Raw genomic sequence first — 22991 nt, 5'->3', positions numbered from 1 at the left:
GTATTTTATGCTCACTGCCTTTGTTATCATTAAAGATCATGATTACTGATATTTCCTTGCTGAACTTCAAATTTAACCTATCTCCTTAATTACCACAGATGTCTATCAATCCCTGTAGATCTTTCTTGTTGTCGGCTATTAATACTATATAATCTGCATAAATCAATGCTGGTAATGACTGTTCAATGTGTTTTCCTTGCTTGGCGAAAGAGAGGCTGAATCCGAGTCGACTACCCTCTAATTTGGCTTCTAGTCCCTGTAGATACAGCATAAATAAGAAAGGTGACAAGGGACATCCCTGTCGAAGCCCGCGTTGTGCCTCTTTAGGTTCAGATACCTGTTCTTCCCATTTGATAACTACATTGTTACTTTTATAGATATCCTTTAGAAGATTAGTTATTCCATCTTCGACATCTAGTGTATTCAGTATTCCCCACAAGTAATCTTGAATCACGCTAGCGTAAGCTCCCTTGATATCTATAAATGGCAGCCACAGGGGCCTGTGTTTTTTCCCCGCTATTTCAATACACTGCATCGATGAAAACATATTGTCCTACGACCTCTTTCGTTGACAGAACCCATTTTGTAGTTGTCCCAGCACCCTCTCATTCTCCACCCATGTCTGTAGTCTTTCCTTGACTATCTGCATCACCAGCCTCTAAACTACTGATGTCACTGTTACAGGACGGTGGTTGTTTATATCGGCTTTGTCCCCCTTTCCTTTATAGATCATGCTCATCCTGCTTAGTTTCCACACATTTGGAGCTTCACCATCCATTATTGCTTTGCTCGCTGCCTCTCTTAATGTTTGCCTAGAGTTTGGTCCTAGTTTCTTTATTAGCATGATTGAGATGCTGTCAGGGCCTGTTGATGTGTATTAGGAACTCTTTGCTCCGCCTTTTCCCACTCGCGTTGTCCCAGTGAAGCCACTGAGCTAATTGAACTATCCTCATCTGGTACGGCGCATGCAGCGCTTTCTTGGTGTTTAAATTTTTCTGTCATCATTGTTTTTACATATTTCATTACCTCATCTTTTTTAGTCTGACCCCTTGAACTGTAGTTATAAACCTGTATTTCATGCTTGTCTTATCACTCAGAGAATTGAGATGGTTCCAAAACTTTGCAGCTGCCTTTCTATCCTTTTTGTTTACTTCCACCATACATTGGGCCCCCTTTCTTCTAATCTTTTCACTGATCAAATCAGACGCTTCCCTTCTGCAGCTCAAAAAATTATCCCATTTTCTTTTGACATCATCTTCCGGTTCACACCTCAGGCAGTCCTTTCCAGCTCGGATCTGAAGACCCAAGAGGCCCCAGTGAGACGAGCGAGGACAGCGGCCTGTGCCAATGGGATCCCGGATTAAAGATCCCACTCACCGACATTCCTTCCTTGGTCGCAAATAAATGTTTTATTCTCTCTCTCTTCTTGCCGAGTATCGGAGCGAAACGTGTATATAGGTGTTCTGTGGCGAAACGATCTCCGCGCCCTCAGACAAACGTGGTGCGGGATGTCATGTGGGTGTTGTGCGTGGTGAATGACGCGTTGTTGGTGCTATCGAAGTCGTTCGGCGGAGATAATTTCTTCGGATTACTTTTAGCAGCGATGTTCAAAGAAACCATTTTGACGTCAAGGATTTTTCACTGGACTTTGATGGCTGTCAACGCGCTGAGAGTGACAGCAATGAGGAACGATCAGCTGCTAGCTCACAAACAGAGAGTTGCACCTCACGCCCCGTCTTGCGTTGGTGTTTTCTCGCGATCGTAAGTCACTTTGATTGTATTTATTCTGTAATATTCTTCAGTGAGCCCAAAATGAAAGCTTACCTTTTCTTGTGCATTGAATGTATCCCAATTACAGTGGATATTACAAAGCGTCGCGTGCCGCGAACACGCTTGAGCTCGACCAGCGAAGCGAAATGGTTAGAGCAATGAAATAGGTCGTTACGACAACAGACCCCGCTAACTTCTCCCGACTTCACCGGTGCCGTCCGAACGACGTTGTTGTTCGACAAATTTTTGCAACTTTGACGTTGCGAAAAGCGTACGCGTGTCGATATTGTTGTTTCGATCACGCTGATGGAACCTGCAAAATGTGAGTGCAGGAAATTGCGCACTGTTAGAGTCTGATCATGGCTGTGACACAAGAGCTATGACACAAGGCAGGGCTGCAGCGCGTTCGCAGAAGCGGTTCCCATCTAATACACTTTAGGTATTTTCGTTCTCCGTGTTCTCGCTAACAAATCGTAGCAGCTATTAGTATTGTCAAAGTGGTCCTGATGGGCGTTGTCAAATCGCCTAAGTCCTCGATTGCTGGCAATGTTTGAGTCTGTCTGTCAAGTCACGCGCAATCGTAGCGTTCCTAAATTTTTCATTTCCTGCATAATCGCTTTCGGGCTTAAACCGAACGCTGATACTGGTTCTAGATGAGTTAAAGGTTAAGATAGTTTGCACTAGAGATTGCGGAGCAGCCGTTGAAACGTTCATTTTCGGAATATTTGTCACTTTATTCACGAAGCAGCCAGTGAAAGTTCGCGTGAAAAAAAAAAAAAAACGAATCTGTACATCAGGGTCACTTGGCATTAATAGCATTGAAGTACCTCTTGAGAGAAATTGTTATCGATAAATCCAAAAAGTTAAAAGCTCAGAATGAGAGACCGCAAGACGGAAAGAGATGCTCAAGTGTTTTTTTTTAATGTGAAGCACTTCTTAGTGAACTTCGGCGACTTTGAGCGTATCTATCTATCTATCTATCTATCTATCTATCTATCTATCTATCTATCTATCTATCTATCTATCTATCTATCTATCTATCTATCTATCTATCTATCTATCTATCTATCTATCTATCTATCTATCTATCTATCTATCTATCTATCTATCTATCTATCTATCTATCTATCTATCTATCTATCTATCTATCTATCTATCTATCTATCTATCTATCTATCTATCTATCTATCTATCTATCTATCTATCTATCTATCTATCTATCTATCTATCTATCTATCTATCTATCTATCTATCCGCCTACGACTTTACCTTTCCTGGCCGTTTCGTAAATGGTATCAATACCAAATTTGGTATGTCATAATATGACTTTATGATGAGCCTATTGACTAGTCATAACATGACTATCATGATATGAATGTCATCATTTGCATTTCATGGTCTTGCTGCTCTTGCGGTGGTTTCATTCAGATGACATGTTGCAAAATTGGCATGGTAGGACAAGACTGCATGGCGAACACAAGCGACAGACCCTGACGTAGAAATCATGGCATGCATCTCATGTAAGTCAAGACTTTTGAGTCATGACAATACGCCATGCTCATGCTACGCTCGCAGTCATTTCGCTAGCTTCATAATTTGGTGTTACGGGACGTGAATGAATGACGAAGGTATGTGACTGGTGCAAACATGATAATCACGAGGTCCATGTCATGTAACATTAGGACAACATGCCACACTCATGATGCGCTCGCGGCAGTTTCGCTAGCTTCACATGTACCAAATTTGGTATTACGTGATGCGAATGGATCACATATGCAAATGGAACGTGCAAACATGATAATCATGACATGCGTGTCACGTAACAACATGACTACATGCCACACTCATGATGCACTCGCTGCCGTTTCGAATGCTTCACATAAGCCAAATTTGGTATTACGTAAGTGAGTGAATGGCGAAGGTATGTGACTGGTGCGAACATGTTATAATCATGAGATGCATGACGCATAAGAACATCACTACGAGCCACACTCAAGGCGGCAAAACACTTTGACGTGATCTGGCGCGCGTGCGCGCCGGCGTTCGTTTTGTCGCGTCACGCCGGTGATGCCACGCCAGGCACTGATCTGCCTGGCATATACTCGCAAGAGCACGCGGTGCTGCGTTGCTTTGACGCATGAGCGTTTGAGCGTGCCCGGCGTCCTTCCGTCACGAAGCTAAGCAGATGCGGTGCTGTCTCGGTAACGTCGTCGACGCGAAATGCAGCATGTTGCGTTTTTCGCCGGTTGCCGCCGGGCCTCGCTGACAGAGGCTGGTCACGCCTAGCGTCAGATAAAGTGCTCGCGTTTTGCTACCGTAGCGTCGCTGCGCCCAGCGCGCACGCGCGTCCACGTTACGTGCGCTTGCCGCCGTTTCACTAGCTTTACATATACCGTTTTGTATTACGGGACAAGAATGGATGATTAATTGTATGTGACACGTTCAAACATGATAATCGTGATATTCGTGTCATGTAAACATGACTACATGCTACGCTCATAGCGTGCTTGCTAGCTGCCCATATACCAAATTTAATATCAGGTGACGTCAATAAATGACGAAGGTAAAGGACGCATCCAAACCTGATAATCATGATATGAAAGTCATGTGCGGTATAATTTACCTCCGCCTCGTAATGCTGTGCGAATTTTAAAGTGACATATCAGCCTTCCTGATACGTGCTTCGCATATCAGTGATTCCCATTGTATGCGGGATCTGCCATTTTTATTTGGTGCCATAGTTTGCGCCCTTCATTTTAAAAATTAGAAATGGTATGAAACTGTTGTGCGCTGCTAGATATAGGCACTACGGGCTGTTTTGAAATGAAAGATTCAGATTTTACGCATGCACATGTGATAACGCAGCCGAGTTTTGATATACGTGGCTTTTTTTTATTGATTTCAATGTACTCTCCCAATGACCACGACTTCTAAGTCCGCATTCTAATTAGCCACCCTGCTCCTCCTACACGCACATTAAAATCAGCCAGGATATTCCTTCAACACAGTTGTTCAGGTCAAACGAATCAGTTGCACATGAAACTACATTGCTCTTTTTGAATATTTCTAGAGATTTTCTATATGCACTCAGATATCTCTTTCATTCCAACTTTAGCTTTTCATGTGCGAAACATTTCTGCCTAACGGAAACAAATCTGTGCACCACTTACCTAGCAGTGGGGAACATTTTGAACTTGACAACTACGCTACGCCTTGAAAGCAAATGTAGGCAAACATGTCGCCATATTTTTTTTCCTGAAATTACTGGCACACGTCGAGAATTCCAAACTACTATGAGGACAGCTACATAGTTTATTAAAATCTGCATTTCATACACTGTCGCATCACAATTCGGAGGAAGCTCTCAAGGCCTTTTTAGAGGTGGGCGCTTCATTGCACGTTACCGCTGTTTTGGTTCGGAGAGGTAAGAAGGCAAACCTTCAAAAATCCTTGATACGGCGTGTTTCACCAGTCTCGGTTGTTCTCAGGACAGCGAAATGACAATTTCTTTCACTGTGCACATGCCCGCTCGTGCAATGTCAGTTGCGTCGAAATGTTTTTCACACATGCGAACATTCTGTGAGTAGAATGAAAATCCGGCCATCTATTGTCGCGGGATCGCACGTTTCTACCTCTCGCGTTGTTCTGCGTTGGCTGCGAAGCAGCCAGCCCAGCCGGTTTCCTCGCCCCTCTATCTACGTCAGCGCCGCGTCGCGCAAAGTGTGGGCGGCGGATGAAGCTCTGCCATTGAGGGACGCGGGAGTTTCAGGACCAGAAAAAAGTATTAAAGCACCATGCTAACATCCATGACTCCTTGTTGACGTTGCTATATGACGTCACAATTACGTCCCAATTGAACGAAAGTTTTGATGTCATGTCACATGATAATGTAGCATATGGCACCGTAGTTTAGACAAAGGAAGTGTGACCACGGAGGCAGTGAAGTGCCTTTCGTCTTGGTGACAGTGCAGAACCGCTTTAGGGGCAGGAAGCTTGTGAAGAGTTGTGGGGTCGGATCAATACAATGGATCGACAAGAAAGAGACGATGATGTTCGACTAAGAGTCATCTTAAGTAAACGCATAATAAATTTTGTGAGTTTTATTAGCTTCTCAGTTTGATAACCCGTGCGCCAGAGTTATTTTACGCTTACTCTGCAGTTGCCTTCAGCGAAAGTATGCTCTTGTCTCACGAAATGAAAAGCTGCGATTTGTGCATTTGTGGCTTAAAGCTACGAAGAAATAAACGCGCATTTCTAGGAAATAAAAAGCTGTAAGCCAACCCGTACTACAGCGTCTAGGCTGCACTTTCGAAATGAGCTTAATGATGAGGCCACCAATTCGGATTAGTGTAATCCACAGCACGAATCTCAGTGATGCTGAATGTTAGCAGTTTTTCCTTTCATAATCCTTCCAAAATGTTGCGTGATTCCACAGAACTGATTTACTGTGTTCCTTCAATCTTGAGAATGTAATAACACTGTAATATTTCTAATGGTAGAGATAAAAATCGTCAATAATAAATGGGCAACCTGGCTGACGCTAAATTCTTGAACATAAAAATGCATTATACTAGGTTTCAAGTTCCCTACAAAAGAAATATTACGTACCGGTCTCCCTAGTTTCGGCACTTCATAAACAGAACGAGACATGAAGAGGTAAAAGCACATCAAAGCGAAGTTCGTTTCTTAAAACTGGCATGCGCTCATATTCATCTCGAGATCGACATGACCCCACTTCTAGCCAGATTAATTGATTCACATAAAGTATATGGTAATGTATGTCCTTTCAATGTTTTTTTTTGCTTTTTGTGCTAACTTCTTGGTTTTAAGCGCGAAGAAAATATATCTTCCTTACTGCTGACAACGCGGTGCACTCGCGGTTTCGGTTCCCTATAAAAAAAAACCGTTTAAAAATTTCGCTTTATTTCGCTGTATCTGATAATTCTCCGCATCAGCGCTCGTTGTAATGAAGTTCAGCTGTAATGAAACGTTCATTGCAAAAGAGCTTCACCCAGCCCACATTCATTGTGTTTACTGTGACGTGTAGCCAAATAGATTCATTTGTTCAAATTGTCTCGTGTTATTCAGGAAGAATTTCTCCTGGCTGTGGTAATCGAACACCTCCCGCTCTTCGCCGCAGTCGTTTGGTATGAAGTCCGAAGGAAGAATATCTCGAAGCGCTGAAAAGTCGCTTCCAAGTGGTCAGACCTGAAACGAAGGAAAGAGCAGACGCTCCTTCAAACATCAAAATATCTATATAACTTTGGCTTAGATATGGTGGTGGCTTAAATAAATAAGCAGCGTACCCTTACGCGACATTTCGCACAAGGATTTTTTCTTCGCTAATCGAACAAAAATGCAAAAGCAATCAAATTAAATTCGGTTGAGCTTAAATTGGGACGTCTTTCATAGTGCCCATCTGGTAACCTAAACGACTTAATAAGCCTGCAACAAGGTACGATGTTTAGATGGGGTATACTGTGATTCGCGACAATAATATTATGCACTTAATAATCGTGCTCCAATATTGCGCTTTGGCATTCGTAAACTGTTTAAACTCACGTTGACGTGTCTAACACAAGCTCGTACATAGAATGGCTAATTGCTGCCATCCCCTCTAACAACACGCCAGTTGCTTCAGTCTGACGAGCGAAACCTACTTATTATGTTCATTGTAGCACTTTGTTTTACTGAAATTTCGCAACCATGAAAGATGCCAACATTTTTTCACCAGCAGCGGTGAACAAAGGAAAATATAGTGCATAGATATAGCCAAGACATTATCTGGTAATCAATCAAGCATCCTAATAGAGAGCGAAAGAGAGGCAAAAATTTAGAGAGATTGATCAGAGATATAGAAATACAGCGTGTACTATTACGGCTTCATAACTCAAAATGAAGTGGACAGAACCAAGAAAACAACCACATGTGTAATGTATTGGAACTGAGCGATGGCGACAATAAAATTCATACTTGTCATGACTTGGGAGTATAATTGAATAAAACACGCCAGTAATTATCCTGGCTGGTCTGATGTAAATGCATGTGTCTAGGTGCGAACGGGACGGCCATCTTGACCTTCTTAAATCTGATCGATAAAGCGTAAGTTGCATATTGTAAAAACTAATCGTTGAACGCCTACTTTTAGTCACCTGCAGGGAAATGAATTTCAGGCAAAAATACACGATAAACCGACCTAAGGACATCTATAGCCCTAAGGGCATGTGTAGTAGGACATCGTACAACGGCAATATAGAAGTCGTACAGGCGCTTGGAAGGATAATGCTCAGAAAGGTTTGTGTGGGGTCTAGTTGGAACGTACTGCAGGGAAAGGCTGTGCTGCAAAGTTGAGGACGCAAAACTGGACTGGCACAGGGAGAGCGCATGTTATCCTGCATGCACAACACAGTGTACGCAACGCATGATTTTCCATAGAAGAAACTCAGCCCCTACCCTTTTCCTTACTTTCGGTGACATGAGAGACCTGATGAGAGTGTAAGTGAGGTTGAAAATCGTTGACGTGTTGACAAAATAAAATCTCTTGATGCGAACTGGGAGTGAGTCCTGGAAAGAAAAAAAAAAAAACATGCGAAAGTCGTTAATGCAAAGCGTTAGGGCAAATAACTACACTTCCTTCACCAAGAGTATGTGTGCGATAATAATGTGTATTGATTTCAAGTAGTTTTGTGTATTTGTCTAGCCGGGAGTCACTTTAACGCAAAGAACAAATCGCCATACTGATAGGTGGTAAAGGTGTCTAGGGAAAGAAAACGCCAGTCCTAAAGAAAAAAGAAAATTATTTGAGGGTCAGCATCATGTAAAAGTTGCTCATAAGTGGTTGCTACAATTTACAATAACCAGGAGGCTATTTGACACTGATGGTATAGTTAATAAATTCACACTGAATTCACTGCAGCGTGCTGGTGTGAGCTGTTACTGAACACATTCGGCAACCTATGTAGGCACGGCTTTCAATTATTCGCACTTGCTGCCTTTCCACACCTGTGAACGCCACAGTTAAGATTGGAAGATAGGAGTAATCCCAATGATTCGGAGGACCATGATGGCATGTTCAAGGACCGAACAGGCTTGGTAGCTCAGCTCCTCACAAACTTCGGTTTATTTACACGATGACACTCATTTACATTCAAAGGCCGGGACGGCCGCTAAACCGACCACACAGAAAGAACTGATAGGGGTGATCCCAATGATTCGGAAGACCACGACGACACGTTGAAGGACTGTAGAAGCCCGGTTGCTCAGATCTCGGCAAGCCTGAGTTTATTCACGCACTGACACTTATTTAAAAACAAAGGCAGCGACGGTCGCTAAACCGACCACGCAGTAATAATTAGGTTGTATCCGCGCAGACGGTACTTGCCGAGTTCTTTATATAGTGCGCACATCGACATCATCTTCTCGATGTAGTATTCAGTCCCTGGATCAGAGTGGGCGCCAAGGACGACCTCTGTTCACACTACCTGATTTCCTCCTTGGGCAACACGAATACCTCCTGTCCGTTAAATATCTTACGTCTTTTCTGAGACCGCCTTGCGGGACCAGCCCCTTCTTGATGCTCCACCAATGAAGCGAACAACTTTACTCTCCTCAGAGACGTGTCTCCGCCTCTGCGTGCTCACACTTCGCTGCCCTTTACCTTGCGTGAAATAAGCTACACAGGCCATCAGTCATTTCGTCAAGGTTCAGCTTAGAAATGATAGCGCGCAACCAACAAGCTTACACAGCTGGTTCGATGTCTCGAGGTTGTACACAAGGCATCACTACCTGTCCACAATTACTGTGAAAGCACGCCGCTACATTATGCTGTCGCGAGAGGCTTCACGACAGGAGCAACTTGATTGTCAGTCTGGCTCTCAGTGAGAACGCCACCGCCACGCTGGTTCACCAGCGCAAGGTGTCGAGAACAAGAAATCACGGGATTTCGTGACAAAGGCAAGTGCAGGGGCGTACGGCGGAAATTCGTCTGAGCAGCCGCTTATCATTATTTCCCCTTTTCGTCAGGCGCCGTCTACCGACTAACCATCGTTCCATCATAACTGTACGTTGACCATCATAACTGTACATTCTCACTTCTTAAAACGTCTGGCATGTTACGGAAACGCTACTGTAAAGCAAAAAAAAAAAAAACTATTAATCTCCGGTGCTATTCTTCCATTTCCTCTGTGAGTGCTTGTGCACCGCTTATGCTATCGCTGTAATAGAATGAATAATAAATGTGAATGGTAAAATAGAGCTAAAAATAACTAATCAGAATCTTCCCAATTCAGCCTGATATCGGCTACATCTTGACGACCTAAGATGCAGTTAGCATTCATACGTGTTTTCTGTAAGTAAGCCTTCTCTCTGAGGTCACGTAGATGACCACTTTCTTTCAAGATTTCTTCTGTGAATCGTTTAGTTATTTGTAGTGGCTTCAAAGTGGTTGATTAGATGTTCATTAAAAGCAAATCTCACGAAACATCACCTAATCTATGTTCTGCCCCCTTTGTCAAAGGAAAAATCAATTTCCTTTATAAGTGCCCTGTAAGGAGAAAATTCTTGAGGTTACCCCCGTATTCTAGGACACGTCCCTTGACTCAACGCTTGACCTTCACTTGAAAAAGCCGATGGGCGCGCCGTCTCTAGGCACGGCAAGTCACTGCATATCAGCAATAATGTGCGGCGATGCTTGAGTAGCGCAGCGTCATTTTCAGCCGAGCGGTGGCGCTGTGCTCAAGTCTGTCAAGTGAAGGGTGAAAGTCGAGTCGAGGAGCATTTGTGAATACGGGGGTTAGACTTAGGCGCACGTTAAAGAACCCCAGGAAGCCGAATTTAACGCAGCTGTCCACAAAGGTGTTTTTCAATTATATCGTGGTTCTGGGACGTCGAACAGGCTGCAATAATTATTATTACGAATGCCTGGCGATTCACACAATGGAAGCAGTATTTAACTTATGGCGAGCATAATCTGTAATACTCGCTGAGCTTTAAGGCCACAAATTAAGGTATAACAGTTGTCGAGCTAAACGATTATTAACTTAATTGGTATGATACCGACTACAACGTCTCTCTTAGTAAGCATTCTCCAAGTGTTTTTTCGTATAGTATACGTCACTTATGAAACTATATTGCCTGCTAATGTTCACAGGCATGGAAGCTCCACTAACATTTGCAATAGTGACTGTACGGCGAAGAAACCAAGGCTACAGCGTGAGGAGATGGTGGATGATGACTCTTTCCACATCTATGACCCACGGCACCTCGAATGTGTGTCTCTTCTGAGGGGAGATTGCTTGCAATGGCCACCATAAGACACCTCATCAGCTCCTTCATTGAGCATATGTCACTATTCCAAGCTCCTGTAACAATAAATAGAAAAGGTGACCGCACGCTGCTTTCTGCTCTGGTGAAGTCGTTATTTGTACCAGGAACAGACGCCACGCCCTCGGCGCGCTGGCGTGCATATAGAACGCGGAGGAAGACAAAAATAGAAAGGCCAGAAGAATTAGCCAGTTCTCAAACCGGCTGACTGTATACCCTGTGCTGAGGAAAGGAGTAAGGGACGTAAAAGATGACAGAAAAGAAAATGTTAATAAACTAAGAAAAAAAGAATACGACTAAACAAAACTGCGTAAAGTCTGTCTCTGAGACCAGTTGTACGCAAAAAATGCAACAACGCTCTCAATGCCTTGCGCGCCGAAGATGATCTCGGCCAGTATAATAGTACCCGTTTCTGCGACCATGGGCAAATATCAAGTCTATCTTGCACATTAGAAAGTTTATTTCTTGGAGCACCGGAACGAGGACACTCGCAGAGAAGATGAACGATTTTCTCTTTGAAGCAAGACCTACGACCTTCGCGTTATTAGCACGACGCTCTAACCGACTGAGCTAGCAGGCCGGAGTCTTTGAAGCAAGAGTTGTCACATTTCGGGCTACTGGCTATGAGTAAGCACTCGTGAGGGTTACCCCGAGCTACAGACAGCACGGGAGCATCCCCTCAACACTTTTGTTATTCCCGAAGGAAGACGGAGCTGTAGAATCGAGTCCAAGTTGTAAAGATGGGCGTTGGCAAATTCCACCGAGTTTCAGGGTGCGAATGTTCGTTCATCGAGGATGCTGCATTAAAGTGGCAAGGAACCTTTTTTTAGGGGTGAGGCTCATCTTATATTGTCTAACCTTGTCCTGAGTCAGGCGTAACCGGCAGTATCAGACAGACAGACAGACAGACAGACAGACAGACAGACAGACAGACAGACAGACAGACAGACAGACAGACAGACAGACAGACAGACAGACAGACAGACAGACAGACAGACAGACAGATAGACAGACAGACAGACAGACAGACAGACGGACGGACAGACGGACAGACGGACAGACGGACGGACGGACGGACGGGCAGACGGGCAGACGGACGGGCAGACGGGCAGACAAACGCATGGACGGACGGACGGGCAGACGGGCAGACGGGCAGACAGACGCACGGATGCATGGACGAACGCATGGACGGACGCACGCTCGGACGGATGGACGCACGGATGCACGGACGAAGGCACGAACAGATGGACGGACGAACGCATGGACGTACGAAAGCATGGACAGACAGACAGACAGACAGACAGACAGACAGACAGACAGACAGACAGACAGACAGACAGACAGACAGACAGACAGACAGACAGACAGACAGACAGACAGACAGACAGGGGTCGATGGATGGACGGATGGACCCTTCGCCCAATTCATCATCATGCACTCTCTGGATATGCTGTGATATTTTTATGTACTAATCGACGCATGACCTCGCCATCAGAGTTTCTTGCCTCATAAATTATTTGCCGCAAAAATTTCTCAAATTTGAGAAGAACAAGCAGAGCTGATAAGTTTGTCACCCGCTTTAACCACTTTTCCTGTTTTGTTTCGATGGGTGCACTGGATGCTGCACAGGGAAAACTGATTTTCGGGCGAGTTCGTTTACCTTCGCAGAACACTCAAGCTTGCGCAAATTAGGACAAAGGGAAATCATGACAATACAAACACTTGTGTTGTCATCGCATTCCTTCGTCCTTGTTTGCACGCGTTCAAGTGTCCTACACAAGAAGGCTTGCCCCGTAGAGTTGCCCAAAAGTCAACTAGAAGGGACCCCTGGCGCTGTGATTGTTTATAGCTAACAAGAGAATGGTGGGTAGTACATAAATCAGCCTAGTCTTGCCTATAGTCATTTACAACCTAAGCATAAAATGTAAGCTCCGCCAGCTACCGTAGCTCTCCCACCCCAAAATTATTTGAATAGGTGGCTCATCAAATCACCTTAGCTTATTTCTGTGACGCCACGTACCCTTCCTCGTATATTATATCGATGGTTTTCTCATACAGACATATGTTGGTGCCCCTGGTTTTTGGTCTAAAGCGTATACTATGTGCACAATTTCCACTAAGAATTTTGTGCTCATCACCTTTCTTTGTTCTGATTTGCGCGCCTAAATGTCCAACACATAGAGGTCTGTGCCATAGAGTTTCCTTAAATTAACTAGAAGGGACTGTGGTGCTGCGATCGTTCAGCCATTATGGAAATGATAGGTAGTACACAGATCTGCCTATTCTTGCCGTGAATGCTGATTCGAAGGCGCGGAATCTAATCTCAGCTGCAGCGTACGTGCATGCGATGGGAGGTAAAATAATTGAGGCCAGTGTACCTCGATTTACGAGAACGTTAAAAGACCTTAGGTGGCCGAGATTTCCAGAGCACACCACTGCGGCGTCCCCTTTCATCATACCGTAGTTTTGGGACGTCGAAGCCCAACAATTATATCACTTTATATTTGTTGTTTGATATGTGGGGTTTAACGTCCCAAAACCACCACATGATTACGAGAGACGCCGTAGTGGAGCCTCCGGAAATTTCGACCACCTGGGGTTCCTTAACGTGCACCGAAATCTGAGTAACACTTTCTAGTTGTCATGGTTACTGGACGTCAAGCAGAGTTAGGATTAATAACTTCGGCAAAGTTCGAAGTATACACAATACGCTGTGATATGTATGATGAAAGATGATTTCCAGCGTTTTTCTGCTATATAGGTACGATGAGTGCGAATTTTAATGAGTAGTGGTCATTTAAGGGCTAGATTCAAGCTTTTCACACATATAATTGTTCAAGAAAAGTTCATGAACCAAATTATCTCATTACCTAAAATAATAATGGGTTCTGGCGATTCAAAAGGCAAGACCGGAATATGATAATGAGGTATTTTTAGTGAAAGGCTCCGGAAATTTCAACTGCTTGATTGCTGAATGTTGGGCTAATTTAAAGACACGGAGCTCTAGCATTTCACGTCCATCTGAGTGCGACCATTCCCGCCGAGATCAAACCTGCTAATTTAAGATCAGCAATAGAGTTCTTATGAAGTCCTCATTTCGTATGTAGCCAGAAGTACTTCGTGAATTACCGCAATAGTAAAAATCCAAAGAGGCGATACTTACCAAACCTGAGATATCCTGCAGCTCTGCGCAGTGGATCCCGCTTTTTGGATGAGAAAATGAGCTTGTGTTCCTGACATACTTTCTGGTACGGTATGCTGGATGGTGTGAGATCTTCAAAATGCTCGGGAATTCACTTTCGAATGCTAAAGTAGTTTTTGATCCTTTTGAGTGCGTCATTGACTCGATATTTGCGGGTTTGGAGAAACATGATCAAGAATGCGTCTTCTTGAGGCACTTTCAAACTCTCCTCACCTGCAGAGGAAAAAAAAAAACGCGAGTTTCCTTGGCACGCACGGCTCAGCGTCTAAATGCAATGACTGACTACTGTACAAGAAGCAGTCACGATTAAATAATACGCGAATATTCTCCAGAGTATGGATGCTCAATGTGCGGGTACTTCCACAGCTTTTGTATGAGGGCCACACTGTTATTGGGAACTTTTTATTGTGGGGTCTCTGCTTCTCTTACAATTAAGCTCTGGTGCATTTCATTACGTAACGACTGTGTAAAGTTAACGACTAGCTCAGTATCACACCTTGTTTTAGTTGAACAGCACTGAAATTTCACTTTGTTCATAGTCACAGGTTATACGGTAGATCACATAAGCTATCATGCGTGAGGCTGTAAGTTATGACTAAGGAAACTCTATTCCATGAAGTTTATTTGAACGAATGAGAACGCAGAAGTGGCACTATTGCACCACTTGTTTTACGTATTTCACCACATACTGCAAAAAAGCTAGTAGCAGTAACATATGATAAGATATAAAACTCACAGGCACAGACACACACATGCACGCACACTCACACGCGCACGAACACATGCACGCAGCATGTGCATGTTAGTAGTCAAGAGATTCAATCTGCTCTCTTCTGAAGCAGAACGTCATGCGCTGTAGTTTGTTTTGATAGGAGGCGGAAAGGTTGTAGGCCCATGTGCTCATATTTGGGTGCACGTTAAAGAACCCCAAGTGGTCGAAATTTCGGGAGCCCTCTACTACGGCGTCTTTCATAATCATATGGTGGTTTTGGGACGTTAACCCCCGCATATCATTCAGTTTGCTTTGATAATTACTGTGCGTAATTTTTTTCGATCGCCAACTATTCAGATTTCGGTAATACATTGTAGCTGGACAAACACATCGGCAGTGATGGAAACCAGAGAGGGCGTGACGTACTTTCCAGGAGTTGCCGTAACTGCGCAAGACATCTTCGTTTCACTTCTGTCGTCTCACCCAGCACAGGACCATTTCAAGGTCAATCTTCAGAGCGACTATTTTTACAGCGCTGCGAAAATGAATTAAATTTTGTCACAAGCTCAAATGACGCTTCAAAACAGTAAGCGAACTAATAGTTACTTTTTTAGTAGCAGCATTGTCATGCTTTACAACCCCAATATAAATATAATCATCATCATTATCATCGTCCTGACTGTGCCCACTAGAGGACAAAAGCCCCTCCCATGTTTCGCTAGTCAACTCGGTTCTGTGCTTGCTACTGCCACTTTATATCCGCAAACTTCCTGTAATGTCATCTGTCCACCTAACTTTCTGTCTCTCATTTACCCGCTTGCCTTCTCTTGGAATCCATTCTGTCATCATTAATGAAAAGTGGTTATCTTGCCGTCGCATTACGTGCCTGCATGCCCATGACAATAACTTGTTGATTTCGACTGCGAGGTCCTTAACACCCGTTTCATCCCTGATACACTTTGCTCTCTTCTTGTCCCTTAGGGTTACGCCTATCTTTCTATTTTCCATTTCCCGCTGTGTCAACCTCTTTGTGATACTCCAGGTTTCTGCTCCATAGGTATGTACCGGTAAGATACTGCTGTTATATAGGTTCCTCTTGAAGGACAGTGGTAATCTACCATACATGATTTGAGAATGCCTGCCGAATGGGCTCCATGCTACTCTTATAATTCGGGTTATTTCAATCTCGTGATGCAGCTCCGCGGTTACTACCTGTCTGACGTAGACGTACTCTTTTACAACTTAAACTGCTCTGCTACCTATATACCTCGAAGCGCTATTCTCTACCAATGTTGGTGTACATTACTTTCGTTTCCTGCAGAATAATTTTAAGACCTACCTTCCTGCTCTCCTTGTCTAATTCAGTAATCACGAATTGCGATTCGTCCCCTGGGTTACTCAGCAACGCAACATCGCAGGTGAAGCGCAGGTTACTAAGGTACTCTCCATTAACTCGCATCCCTAGCTCTCCCCATTGTAGCCCTGTAAAAACCTCCTGTAAGCACGCGGCAAATAGAACTGGGGAGATTGTATCCCCTTATATTACTCCATTTTTATTGATATTCTTTCGCTTTCTTTGTGAAACACTATAGTGGCAGTTGATTCGCTGGATATTTCTGCCAGAATGTTTATATATGCTTCGTCGACACCCTGATTCCACAGTGTCGGCATGATCGCTGATATGTCTACTGAATCAAATGCCTTCTGCTAATCTATGAAGGCTATGTATAGTGGTTGGAGGTATTCTGAGCATTTCTCTATCACCTGGGGTTAGTATGAATGTGGTCGAATGTTGAGTAGCCTGCACAAAGTCCTGCTTGATCCTTATCGCAGCCCGCCCTAAAGTGTTGTGCAGTAAAAAGACATTAAAGGTTAAAATAATCCAGTAAATTAGCGAATTGTCTTTGCACAATGCGTAAAAAACACCAAACTTTTAGCGATATGCCTTGTGGTGAGAGATAAAAAACTTAGAAGGAAAACGCAGGCAGAAACGCCAAATTTCGTAACCCCGTGCAGCGTTGTCATTGGACTTCGCGGCGTCCACCGGAATTGGTAAAACTTATTTCAATTGTGCTGTAAGGAGGTCATATACATAACATAACAAATTTCTGGAAAATTTGTAGAGACAACGTTTGAAGAATACGTTAACTCTAGAACACCCGAAGTCACATTCACATTCAGCTGCTGAAGTTACAGTGCGATGTTTAAAAAAAGATATCGCCCTTCATTTTGTCTTGGGTTGATGATCATATGGAGGCGAAACCAACAATCAGGTTTTTCAAGATGAATTATTGAGTCTAAGCCAACCTTTGAATTTGGTTGCCCTGACTAAATTGTGAGTGCACTTCTTGGCCTATCTGCGACATACAGAGACCGTGCATCACTGAGTACAAATGTTAGGTTCAGCCAGTTTTATCAGTATTTCAGCACTTTGTTGAAGTGCCACTGCTTTTGATAATAAAACTACATCTGTGACAGCTCCTCAGCCCCTCTTCTAATGAATCAAGGTTATATCCACGTAGCTTGTTCAGGACAGGCTTTATCAACTAGTCTCAAGTGAATTAGTATCGTGAAATAATACATAGACGGATTAGACTAGCACAAATTAGAAATGTGTAAGGTGGAAGGGGGGAGGGGGTTCCAAAGTTCTCACACTACGCTGCTGTAGGAATATACGGATTACAGTGGCCTGGGGACTTATGTTCGGCCCTGTACTATCGTGAGCACTACGGCAGGAAACACGCTGTTGCGGCGGTGCCTGGCGGACACAACGTAGAAAGAGCACCACTGTTTAAAAAACATTTACACCCCCGGCTTGCGAGGGATGATACGAAACGGCCGCAGATTGTGGCTAACCGTTAGCTCGGTGTATGATAATGCAGGAAAACAATGCATAGAGTGCGGCGATGGTCGCTCTTTTGTAGATCCGATCGCGCGTGTGTTTTTGTGCGCTTTAGTGTGCGCGCGTGTATCCGCGTCACATCCTGACAGTTGCTATGATTTCAAGCAGCAATCTGTACCGCATTTTTCATGAGCTGTAAAAGACGATGATAGATAGACTTGTGGCGTTTAACGTCTCAAAACCACCATATGATTATGAGAGACGCCGTAGTGGAGGGCTCCGGAAATTTCGACCACCTGGGGTTCTTTAACGTGCACCCAAATCTGAGCCCACGGGCCTACACTGTAACATTTCCGCCTCCATCGGAAATGCAGCCGCCACAGTCGTGATTCGATCCCGTGACCTGCCGATCAGCAGCCGAGTACTTGGTCACTAGACCACCGCGGCGGGGCAAAAGACGATGACGGGTAGGTAGAGTGAACACAATGCACGAAAAAGTGTTGCTCTTTGGACCGTATTTAACTTTGACGGCGCGCTCTGAATGTCCACTTGATTGGGAAATTAGACTACTCATCATGCACTCACATGTTCTCTGTCACTGTGCTCTCGTATGTGCCCTCGGCTTATACATATAGAGGTGCGCGTTCCTGAACTAGCGTGCTCTTCATGAAAGCTGCATATTTAATCGAAACAGCAAGAAAAGATTATTACATTTCGAAGCAACACTTCGTAGATTCTGAAAATATCTCATTGCGCGAATGATTAGCGAGTATCTTGCTAGCAACTGCTGATTTAAAGCGTAGGTGGCGTCCGGGACTATCGAGAAACGCCGATCATCAGCGCTGAGTTTTTCCAGCCTTCCTCTCGTCTCTTTGCCTCCATTCTATAGTGCAGCATTTTACTTCATTGTGAACACTAACCAACTCTGCTATCTATTCGTTAATCTGATAATCATAATTTAGAATTGACCGGTAAAAAATTATTCGTATCTCATATGACACGCTTCGAGACATCACAGTTATTATAATGTTGTGTCCCTGATAGTAAGAACACCTAGTTGAGCACACCATGTCCTGATATTCTTTGCTCTTTGAATATAGCTTCGTTTGTTTCTTTTTTTAGATTTAATGTGAACTGTAGCTATGTTCAAGCCACTTGTTCGTGGGCCAGAAAAAGGCTTGCAGTACTGTTAACTAATAATAATAATAATAATAATAATAATAATAATAATAATAATAATAATAATAATAATAATAATAATAATAATAATAATAATAATAACTTGAAAATTGAAGGCGTGGAAAGACAAAGGTAGGACAAACAATAAAGATACGCGTCGTTCATTGAAAGAAACTGAGCTGCTTACATCGCGAGGTACTTCATCTATCGAATATAAGTTAAATTTCTAGCTTTCCATATAAAGCGCGGATGTCATCACTGTACACCCTTCCTCGCTGCTTCGCACGTCACCCGGCAACAAAAGCTTGTAAGACCGCAATTCTTCGGTCCGTACACCCACCGCACTACATTATTCGTAAGTGGGAATGCACCTCATCGCTTCAGCATGATACCCTATGAAGCAGAGACACACACAGCATTAGCTGCGCTGAAACAGCATAGACAGGCGGACGTAGTACGTCAGTCTATGCTGTTTCATAAGAAGACGCTTATCACTGTTATGCGTAATATTCTAGAGCAGCGGGGAGTCGACGCAATCTGGTTTCTAGGTTTAGATAAGCACGAGCTGTCTGTCAGACCAGTGGCACAGGGCAGTAAATGCTTGATGCAAGCAGCCGCATACTGTCCTAAACAATGATAACTATGCAGGCAAGCTATACCCGATACGAAACACTCTCTCGTTATCTTTGTCCACCCTCGGAGGAAGCCGCTTGGCACTGGCAGCTGTTTGTCTCCATACTGCAAAGGGGAACCGCTTCAGCTCCGAAGGACAAGCAGCAGATATCACACTGCCCTTTCCTTGTTGAGAATTGTGGTGGCTGGCTTCCTTCAACGATAGCAGGTCGTTGGCCGCGACGGTCGGCCGGTCGGCCTTGGACGAGCTTCGACGGGCAGTCCTTGAAACGCGCGTCTATAGCGGGTGCTTCGCATAACAGAAATTTTTCCTCAGCATGAACCTGGATTAACCAATAATGTTGCTTAACACCCGCACGTCGCGGGTTCAAATCCTGGCTGCGGCGGCTGCATTTCCGATGGAGGCGGAAATGTTGTAGGCCCGTGTACTCAGATTTGGGTGCACGTTAAAGAACCCCAGGTGGTCGAAATCTCCGGAGCCCTCCACTACGGCGTCTCTCATAATCATATGGTGGTTTTGGGACGTTAAACCCCACATATCATCAATGTTGCTCAACAGACAGCATACGAATATTCACAGCAATTCGCTTAGCAGCCGCGCCATAAATGAAGGCACGTGTCGCATCGCGATACGTATACTGCTGCCAAGTGCGAACGTTAGCCTAGGCGGAACGCATTGGCGCCGGGCCTGCAGCGTCGAATGACGCGGTGTGGCCTTGACTGCTTCGTCGATGATCGAGAGATGTCGCAAGTTAGTCCGGGCGTTGTAGAAAAATACGTGCGCACTAAGACGCCAAGGGGGAGGGGCACTTTTGCTGTTCACCTATGAAGGAGAGTTCAAGATGTGCCCCATATATTGACTATGTAAGGTGGGGGATCTGCTACTGTGAAAATATGGAGCAGATCATGTGGAAAGTGGATCTTGACATAAGCATTACCTCTTTGTGTCTCTTTTTACGGTATCAGTCCGATGCTCTGACGAAATATAGTTTATTTCGTCAGAGCATCGGACTAGATACCACGAGATGGGAAGCGCGGACAGGTGTGATAGGTGGGGTGGCAAAAGGGGAAGAAATATGGACGCATAATATTAAAAAAATGCCGCCATATCCACGAAGTGAATGATGATGAGTGGGCGAAGCTCCGGAGGTAAACCTGGTAAACCATGAATCCTCCGTACATTTCGCCCACTCGATTTTATTGCAACGCTCCCCCTAGCGTACGTCGCCGCACTATATCGAACGATGACACGCGCCATATGTGGCATCATTCCTATTTTATAACACCTCGCATCTTTCATAATCAATTACACGTACCGCCGTCTAGTTTATAACATCTTGCATCTTTTGGACGGATGGACGGACGGATGGACGGATGGATGGACGGACGGACGGATGGATGGACGGACGGACGGACGGACGGACGGATGAACGGATGGACGGATGGACGGACGGACGGATGGATGGACGGATGGATGGACGGACGGACGGATGGACGGATGGATGGACGAACGGACGGATGAACGGATGGATGGATGGACGGATGGATGGATGGACGGACGGACGGATGGATGGACGGACGGATGGACGGATGGATATGGCTGTATACTTTAGATCGGGCGGTGGCTAGCGTAATACTTAGAACTGAACGAGAGGTGGCTACATACAGGGGACGCACAGCCCACGCCTTAAGGAGCTTCGCTCCTAAAAAAATTGCCCAGGACAAGGTAGGTTGAAGATTCTTGGGAAGAGGCCTTGGCCCAGTAATGGACATGACAGATGTTGATGAGCAGTAGCTTGAGCTCGAAACAATCGTTCAGGCTGCCATATAGTGCACGGATAGGGGCGGGGGAGAAAGGGTGGTGGCGTTGACATTTAGTTTGGTAACATAGGAACCAATACACAAATAGTTGGTAAATGAAATGATCCCACCTTGGTCCCCCTCATCATCACCAGACTGACTACGTCCACTGCAGGACAAAGGCTTCTCCCATGATCCGCCAGTCAACTCGGTCCCGTGCTTTGCTGCTGCCACTTCGTACCCGCAAATTTCATAATCTCATCTGCTCATCTAACTTTCTGTCTCCCCCTTGCCCGCTTGCCTTATCTGGGAATCCAGTCAGTTACCCATAATGACCAGCGGTCATCCTGCCTACGCACTACATGCCTGGCTCATGTTCATTTCTTCTTCTTGATTTGAACTATGTATCCTTATTCACAATGAAATATTGGGAGCGCAAACTAACGGGATTCAGCGCTCGTTTGTTTACTTTCTTGTGTCTTGTTCGCGCTCCCAATATTTCATAATAAATATATACCATTCTTAAATAATATCTACCATTCTTCAATGATATCCTTAACCCCAGTTTGTTCCCTGATCAACTCTGCACTCTTTTTGTCTCTTAAGGTTACACCGTTCATTGCTTATATGGAACCAGCGGCAAGATTGCAACCTCCTCCCCCTTCAATGTGACTACGAAATACGACAGTTGTCACCTCCAAGAGGGAGGGGGTTGAAATGTTTGCACTGGTTGCACATCAGCAACGAATGGTTCTTTTGCTCACCGCGAGATGACGCTATAAAAGGGCCTGTAATTGCTTTTGCTCCCGCTTCAATGCGCTGCCAGCAGCCACCGGAGCGCGCAGGCCACGTGCTCCTTTGTTTCATTTGATAAACATTCACACTGTGCAGGTGACTGTCCCCACACCAGTGCAGATTTCAATATACTACTGAAACAGGATGCACTCTGGTGTATCAATCGCTTGGTACTACTGGTAGTTTATTCATATACTGAGAAGTTCGTGGAGCTGAAGATTCCACATTTTGCCCAAATTAGGGTTTCGCAGCATTTTGCCATGTAACCAACATGCAGGCAATATAATAAAAAGGCATTTCAAAAAATTTATTTCGCTTTTAGACGGTCTTTTACTGGGACCACTAAGAGAAATCATCTAAGGGCTGGGTTCGAAACGTCGCAAACTAGATTTATAGTCTACATATGCCATATAATTTTCATATTTACGACAGTTTCACATACTACGCTGCATGCGTTCAGCGCAGCTCATATTCCTGACCAAACCCTAACTCGGCGATGATTTCACAAGTATGGCAGAACCTTACTGCGTCACAATCAAATAAATTGTTATTGTGATATATGTTTAAAATGAAGGCAATCTGAAAGTCTTGGAGGTAGTACAGTGAGAATCACTTTTGTTGTTTATTAAAAATGATCACCGATGTGCTATCGTCGACACTTAAAAAGGTGAATGCATCATTTAAATGGTTGCTGCTTTCCTTCCGGCAGTCAAATAAGTGGATGTTTTCTCTTTCTT

Source organism: Rhipicephalus microplus, chromosome 2 (assembly GCF_043290135.1).
Source record: "Rhipicephalus microplus isolate Deutch F79 chromosome 2, USDA_Rmic, whole genome shotgun sequence".
In the NCBI taxonomy this organism is placed as follows: domain Eukaryota; kingdom Metazoa; phylum Arthropoda; class Arachnida; order Ixodida; family Ixodidae; genus Rhipicephalus; species Rhipicephalus microplus.
Note: the sequence above shows the minus strand (reverse complement) of the source record.